Source organism: Silene latifolia, chromosome 4, assembly GCF_048544455.1.
Source record: "Silene latifolia isolate original U9 population chromosome 4, ASM4854445v1, whole genome shotgun sequence".
Taxonomy (NCBI): domain Eukaryota; kingdom Viridiplantae; phylum Streptophyta; class Magnoliopsida; order Caryophyllales; family Caryophyllaceae; genus Silene; species Silene latifolia.
In genome coordinates, this window is record NC_133529.1 from 83,695,479 (window position 1) to 83,703,772 (window position 8,294).

Here is an 8,294-nt window from a genome sequence, read left to right on the forward strand (position 1 = left end):
GCGTGAGTTGAGGCGATCATATAGAGTATTGCCGACAGAGGAAGAGCTGAGTACTCTGTCTAGTTACTACGAGAACGCTCTATTTGAGGAGGATCCACCTTCATCTCATGTTTCCACTTCATCAGCTGAGACCGTCACTTCTCCAGATTTCCTAGAGATGGCTGAAGAAGCAAGTATAGCCAGTCACTCGGAGCCGACAGCTGCGAATCTTTATATGGGATTCGCATTACCAGGGGAGGCAAGAAAATTCGAGCCAAAGCCTTCCTATATTAACTTGGTTGAGAGGAACCAATTCGGGGGAGCTGCAAACGAAGATGCGGCCAAGCACATGGAAATATTCATTGATTATTGCTGTTCCATGTCCCCACCAGCAGGTGTGACCCCACACCAGGTAAAGGAGACTATGTTTATATTCTCACTTCGGGACGCTGCGAGGGAATGGTATAGAGACCTAGATCGAGCTGCCAATGGGATCACTGACTGGAATTCGCTGGCCTTGGCATTTTACAAGAAATACTTCTCTGCCTCGAAGACCAATGCCATTAGAGCTCAGATCACGAGCTTTAAACAAGGTCCTGATGAGAACTTTCATGAAGCATGGGTCCGTTTCAAGAAGCTGGTGCGAACTATTCCGCACCATGGGTTCGAAAAGTGGAGTCTATGCAATCAGTTCTATAATGGGCTGTACGACGATCAGAGGGCTATCTTGGATGCTGCAGCTAGTGGCAGATTCCAGGAGAATATGGGAGAGACTAAGGGGTGGAAGATCATTGATGACTTAGCCACCCATAAAGCTGAGTGTGGGAATTCCAGGGGTAATCAAAGGAGAAGTACTGAATCTCCTTTTGTAGCTGCATTAGAAGCTCTCACGGCGAGATTTGACAAGTACGAGTTGGGAGGAGCTTCAAAAGGAGGGATCTATCACGTAAATGCTGTGTCAGACGGTCCTTTCGTCTGCAAAAGATGTGGAGCTGAGGGACACGTTTCAGAAAATTGTCCTAGTCCCTTTGAGTCTTGTGCTGCCTTTCAACATTATAGGCAGACAAACACCTATTTTGAGCCGAATGTCCATCCAAACTTGAGGTGGAGTAGCCAAAATGTCTTGAATCCGAATGAACCTCCACAACAGCAGCAACAGCAGCAGAATTATGTGCCCCCTCATAAGCAACAGCAGTACCAAAAGCCTCCGTATGTCCCACAGCAGCAGCAGCAATCACAAGGTTCCGATTTTACTGAGTTAAAGAACTTGTTGCTGAAGGAGTCTCAAGCTAGAGAGGCCGGGATGAAGATGCTAGAGAGCCAAATTGCTCAATTGGCTAGCAAGAATACAACTCGAGCTCCGGGACACTTACCGACTCAGACGGACCAAAAAGAGACCCTTAATGCTATCACTTTGAGGAGTGGGTCTACCCTTAATGGGCCCGCTATGGCTGAGGATGTCACTGAAAAAGATGAGGCGGAACCAAGCAAGAAGAAGGCAGTGACGAATAAAAACAAGAAAAAGACGATCAGCAGGTATGTCAGTCAATCGACTGACATACCCAGTCGATCGACCGTTCTGCGACAACCAGAAGCTACTGTTCCTGTAGAGGTCAGTCGATCGACTGACCAACCGATCGATCGATCATTGATTGCGCCGAGCGATAGTGAACCTTTTCGTCCTCCAATGCCCGATAACTTGAGGGATCACTTGTTTCGGGCACGATCGCCCGAAAATATAGAGGCCGACCGATCTTGATGGGTCCGTTCCGGTTCTGAAGTACGACCCTATGTCAATTAATGGTTCACATTTGAGACGGTCTGAAGAAGGGTCAAGCTACAACAAAGAGAAGGTGGTGGACTTTCAGCCTAAGTCCTCCGATGCCGGCATGAGAGATTTAGAGGAGAGGGCTAAGTTGCTTCTTACAGCCCCTTATCCAGAGAGATTGGTGCCGATGAAGGAACAGGTATCTTTCAATAAATTTGAAAATGTTCTTCGTAGTCTAAACGTACAAGTACCTTTCCTAGAATTAGTTAATCAAGTGCCAGCTTACATGAAATTTATGAAGCAATTACTGTCTAAAAAGAAGTCACTTGAAACTGTGCATACTGTCGCACTCACTGAGGAGTCATGTTCTTATTTGACCCATACTGCACCCCTTAAGCTAGAAGACACAGAAAGTTTTTCCGTCCCATGTAATATTGGCACCTTTCCTATTGAGAAAGCCTTATGTGACCTAGGAGCCAGTATTAGTGTAATGCCTTTGATTCTTGCTAGGAAGTTAAAGTTGAATAGGTTTGCAGTCACGAACATGACCGTTCAGATGGCTGATCGAACTGCGGTCCAGCCAATAGGAGTCTTAGAGGACATCCCTGTGCAAATAGGGATGTTTTTCTTCCCTGTTGACTTCGTCGTGCTTGATATGCCCGAAGATGCACACATACCTATCATACAAGGTAGACCATTTCTGCACACTGCTGGTGCAGTTATTGATGTTGGCTCTGGGACCTTGACCTTCAAAGTAGGGAAATATTCCATTGTCTTTGCGCAGACAGCTAGGAAGAAAGACCCCATGTGGCCTGTCACTTGTAATACGGTTTCTGAAAAGAAATCCAATTTATACTTCCTGATATGACTATTTCTGTTCCTACTCCTGTTGTGACACCTCCGCCCCAGATTGGGAGCAAATTGGAGGACGATTCTTCTGTTTTAGATATTGCAGGAGCTGGTTTGGGGAAGGAAGAGCCACATGTTGCTCCAGCTGTGAAGGAGCCAATCGTTCAAAGAGGCGGTCTAGGATGCCTTAGCTATGGCACGGATGAGGAGTCCGAAGATGAGGCAGTCAAAGCGACGGAGTCTGATTTGGATTCTGACGAGTCCGAAGAGGTCATTGAATGGGAAGATGTCCGACATGTTGATCCGTTGAGTTCTGCGGATGTTGGAGTTGAGAAGAGTGCAGCTGAGAAGATGAGCACTATTGAGGCTACCTCTTGTAGCCAGGAGCCGACCAAGTGGGCCATTCCATGGCCGTTCTTGATCAACTATTAGTTGATTGAGGCTTCTTCAAAAACATTTATACTTTTATTGCTTTTAGACACTTTTTATTGTTTTTGTGTGCGCGAGACTTCGCTCTTTTAAGTTTGCTTAGGATTTTTAGTGCTTTAGACTTTTGTTTGGGTTTTTGCGCAATTTTGGGCGCGTATTATTGTGCATTTACAGGTTTTTACACCTCATTAGCTCAAGTTCTCGAGCTAATTGAAGAAATCAGAAAGTTACAGCAAGTTTTCTGGTCGATCGACCGCCTATCCTGGTCGATCGACTGACGTGCGACTTCCAGGAGCTTCTGTTCCTGTTCATTACCGGTCGATCGACTGACTGCTATGGTCGATCGACCGTTATCGCTGCTGTACCTATTCACGACCTCTCCCCTGCTGTGTTTGGTCGATTTGCGGAATTGAGGGAGTTTTCTACTCCACTTTATTTTCCGTCATCTTTTTGATTTCTTCCATTTTCTTAATTTTTGCACATAATCATCGCTTCAAAATTGTTTTCTCGGTTTTATGCGTGGTATTGTTTGTCTTTTCAGGTACCTATGGTAGCATTGCTGGCTACTGAAACCTCCTAGCTCACGCTGGTTTGGGGAGGTTTCCTTTTGCTGCGCTTAAAGTCTTGTGAGTTTCCAAGTTTCACTTCATGTCCTTTATTTAATTTTTCTCGCAAATTCCCGTTTTCCTTTTATCTCACTTCATGATTTTGCACAATGGGGACATTGTGCGATCTGGTTTGGGGAAGGGTTTTGCGTCGCATTTTATTTGCTTGCATTCACGTTTACATTTTGTCTCGCATTGTTCTTTATTTCTTTATATATATATATAAAATTTAAAAAAAATTGAAAAATTTCAAAAATTTCACGTTTACTTTAGCATATAGGTCGAGTCGGAACGGTAGTATATTAATGATGACATTGCATTTGCATCTGTTTTTGCCTGAGCCTTGCTAATTGACATGTTATTAGTAGAATCATATGCATCGTCTACGAGTTTTCGTTACATTATCTGCTGGACTTGAGACTTGACCTTGATTTTTGGCAAGCTACTTATATTTTCTGAGTTTTAGAGCCTATAACTGGTGACATTCATGACCAGTTTATCTAGGATTGTGAGTAGTTACTCCTTATGAGACATGTTACATTAATGTGCATAAATATGAACTTGATCTACTTAATACATGTATGCATTCGGTTTGTGGTTTGTTGACACATGTGGTAGAGGTTCCCTTTTCTCATTTTTACCCATAAGCTTCACACTGCCAGAAATAGCCTTTTTGTCCCGTTACTACGTCCTACATTTAGCCTGCCCTTGTCAAGCTAGTAGTCTAGTTTTGGGATTGTTACTATGTTTTTGGTGGCATTTGCTCTTTGATTGAGATGTTGTTGGGAAGAGATGAAAGAGGAAAGAAAGAAAGAAAAAATATAGAAAAGAAAAGAATAGAAGAAAAATGATTCGAAAAAGAAAAGAGTGCTGTACTGTTCAATGTTGTCGATCGACTGCTCTACTTGGTCGATCGACCGTTGCCCGAGAAGAAGAAAAAGAAAAAATCAATTCGCACGATTCAAGTCCTTACTTAAATGGCGATTTTTGCTCCCATGTTTCATTTATATCTTATGGGGAGTTGATTGATTATACTGGAGATTGTGAGTTTAGTGCTTGATCTTTAGCACCGGGTTTATTGTTAATATTGAGCAAGAAGTTGGATGTTGTTATATGGTTTTGTTTCGGTACTAGCTTGATAACCTGTACCTCCACATTCCCATAAATGTTTTGCCTTCTTCTTACCCATACCTCACACATATCCATATTCACCTCGGCATGTGTCATGGTCATTTGTTTGGTTGGAATGCATATGTACGGTTGTAGAGATTACTTTCATATTATATTGCAGGCATGTTCTTATAGGTCGTAGTTAGGTGAGAGTCACTACAATATTACTTCTTTCCATCTTATACATTATTCACCTTGTGCTTATTTGAGCGATTTGAGCGATCCGTGAGAGTCCAATTTGATAAGTCTCTACAGTTGACGGTTCAGCAATTTTTAACGACTTCATAACTCGTTTGCATGAGTCATACGCTAATTGATTGTTGGTTATTGCATTAAATTGGTTTAGGCTATTCAGTTTGCAATTCGCTCTGAGATTGAACTCGTTCCATTAGGTTTTAGGACCGAGTCTAGTTCTTGCTTGGGGACAAGCAAGGGTTTGGTTTGGGGAAGTTTGATGCGTGTCCTAAATATGATGTTTTACACCCTAGTTTACACGCATTTCAGAGCTCATTTATGTAGTTTAAGGCTACTATTTGCCCCATTTCGTCTACTTTCGTATTTTTATGTAATATTGCAGAATTATGCGGAAATGAGTAGATATTGAGCTAAATCCGTCCCCGAGTATCCTGCATTGTAATTGATGTGAAGTATTTACTCAAGGAACGAGCTTGGTGCGCATTTTGAGGTCCGAAAGACAAATCCACGAGAAGTTAGAAGTCAGTAGTATCGCTACTTGATCGATCGATCGCGCCCTTAGTCGATCGACCAACCCACGAGTTCCAGTAGCTACTGTTCAGCGAAGAGCAGTCGATCGACTGCCTTGCGTGGTCGATCGACCAAGCCGCTATCTCAGACGTGAATTAAAAGATCGAGAAGTTAAAAGCCCATCGTATTAGGTTTTAGAAAATAAGAACTATTTTGTATTCCTATATAACGTAGCTTTAGTTTGACATAAAGGAGAGTTCCCTTTTGTCAAGTTTTATTCAGTTTTTATTAGTTCTATCATCATTAATTAGGGTTCGAGGATTATTTCGGTATTGAATACAATTCACTTTCACATTCGGCTTTGTTCTTTTCCTTCGCAATTCCACACGGTACTCTCTGTATTATTGATTATTTTGCTTTCATTCATAGATATAGAATTGCTAGATCAGTTTTCCCAAGCCGAATTGTCATCTTATGTTAATTGTTTATTTCACCATATTAATCATGAATTCTGTAGTTTATTTAGCCAATTTTATTGTTGTCTTTATTCCCAGTATGAGTAGCTAAATAGCTTGTGCTAGGATGTAGGGAATCTGTAGATTAGCGCGAGTAGAATAATGACTGAATCGCATCTTTGGTCGATCGATGCCTCCTATGGTCGATCGACCGCCACGTGAGGTTTTGCTTCGATTTAATTGAATTAAATTCTATATTTGACAAATCGAGTGCACGCGACTAGTTGAATGCTTAGTAGTTGACTGACCCATTAGATCGAAAGATAGGGAAAGTTGTTAGACCACCAATTAAAATGACTAAACTATGCTGAGATCGGAAGATAGGTAAAGTTTAGGTTATTAGTCACTTTTCAGGACGAGAGTCAGTACTAGTGATATTAGGGACCCGTAGCGAGATCGAAAAATGCTACTTGTGAGAGTGGACCGAGAGGACCTCTTATTTTCCAGTCTCACGTGTTTATTTCAGACCTACTTAGTATGCTGCTGCCGAAACTACAGTGTACCGACCATCTTAGTACCCTTTTTTATATTTTATTTTATACATTTCTTTAGTTTATTGCTCATTAGCTATAGACCAATTCAATCAAACCCCCACATTCGTTACCTTAGACTGAAATTAGACAACTAATAATTACATCTGCCTCTCTGTGGTTCGACCCTGTTACCACTAGCTTCTGTTAGTTTTAATAGGTTTATAAATATTATTTTTGGTACTCACAACGACGGGTATCAACAAGGAAGGCTCTTGTAGAGAAGCTCCCTCTTTCAGATCCCCAAGGATCCTCCAATTGTGGCTATTGGAGAGGCTAAGGTATGTAAAGCCTCCGGTTAATCCTTCTTCTTACTCCTTTCGTCACCTTACTATGAGGAAAAAGTTGTACCCGGATAGTTTTGCTTCCACCGAGGCCTATTGGGCCGCAAGATTGGCGGAGGAGGGTGGTCCTCATATCCGTTGGGTGGTGCCGTGGTGGCACTTGAGGTCCTTCACGGGGTTGCCCGCTTCGGGTGCTAGTCCTCGTTCTTTAATGGTGGTGGGCTTGAAGGTTGTTTCCTTCATTTATCCCGAAAGGCTCATGAGGCAAATGGGGCGTCAACAAAAGGTGCCCGCTCAAGATACTCTTGTTCAAGAGATTATTTTCCGGAACTCCGAGCTTGTGGAATTCTTCGAAAGGTGGTGGGCCGCTCGGCCGCTTTGGGAGGTACCAAACCCCGTTGCCACGACGTGGGTGACTGCCGCTTATGTCAAATGGTCACGTGCTCCGTCCTTGGAAGAGAGATCCAAATTCCGTAAGGACGAGGTTGTCGACTTGAAGTATCGAGAGGTTGGCAAGGCCAACCGTGCCTTCTTCGAGGAGTATGTTGATGGAGCTACTCCCGATGTGATGAGACCACCGAAGAGGAGGAGTTCCGGTCCCAAGAATATGGTGGGCCGTGCATTGGCTCGTCTTGGGTCGAATATGGGGTCTTGTGCTAGACCGGAGGCCGTCGCCGTCTTAGATCCGTTGAGGATCCGTTCCGAGGAGGAAATCCATGCTAGGCGGGCCAACAAGAAGAACTAGGGGAAGATGTACCCCGAGGGAAAAGGCAAGGGTAGAATGGAAGAGTGAAGACCTCCATTACCCACTTTATTATTATGTTGTATTATTGTTGTGAGTTTTTATTATGTCGTACTAGCTAGTTGTTGTGTGTTTTGTGCTAGTTTTATTATGTGAGGTGTTTTGATTGACACCTTAGCTTTGACAAGTTGTAGACTCGTCGAGCTTTATTTGTTGTTGAAATGTAATCCCTCCCATTATTAATTAAATAAGAGGATTGCCCGTGTCGAAAATTGTGAACGCTTGTTTCTTCCATCCATTTGGTATAGGCAATTCGATTTGAATCGTCCTAAACACTTGCACTTGGGAAAGTGGTATTTTGTGGAAAGGGAGAAAGGCTCATTTTTGTATTTTTGACGGAAAGGGAATGGTTTTCCCTTTTTTTTATTTTTTTGATGGGGATGTTTTTTGTGTGTGGGATTTTTTGTATGGGGATGGTTGTTTTTGATTGTGGGAATGGTTGTATCCTTCTCGTGTAAGAAAGGACTGCCTACGTATTCACCAGGAGAGGTGAAATTAAACCATGCTCGTAGTTCGAAATGTTTTGTGAATTTGAATTGGGTTTTGTGGTTGTATCCCTCATGCATAAGAGGGACTGCCTACGTATTCACCTGAAAAGGTGAAATCAAACCATGCACGTAGTTCAGGGGGTTTTTTGTTTTAGTGCAAATGGACATTG

At 42.7% G+C, this 8,294-nt stretch overlaps 1 non-coding gene across 1 annotated transcript; it reads right to left on the minus strand.

Annotated features, from left to right (window-relative positions):
• Window positions 1-538: 538 nt before the first annotated feature.
• On the minus strand, window positions 539-645 carry LOC141654039 (small nucleolar RNA R71). Its single transcript, XR_012547621.1, has one exon. It is a non-coding gene; the product is annotated as a small nucleolar RNA R71 (small nucleolar RNA).
• Window positions 646-8,294: the final 7,649 nt, after the last annotated feature.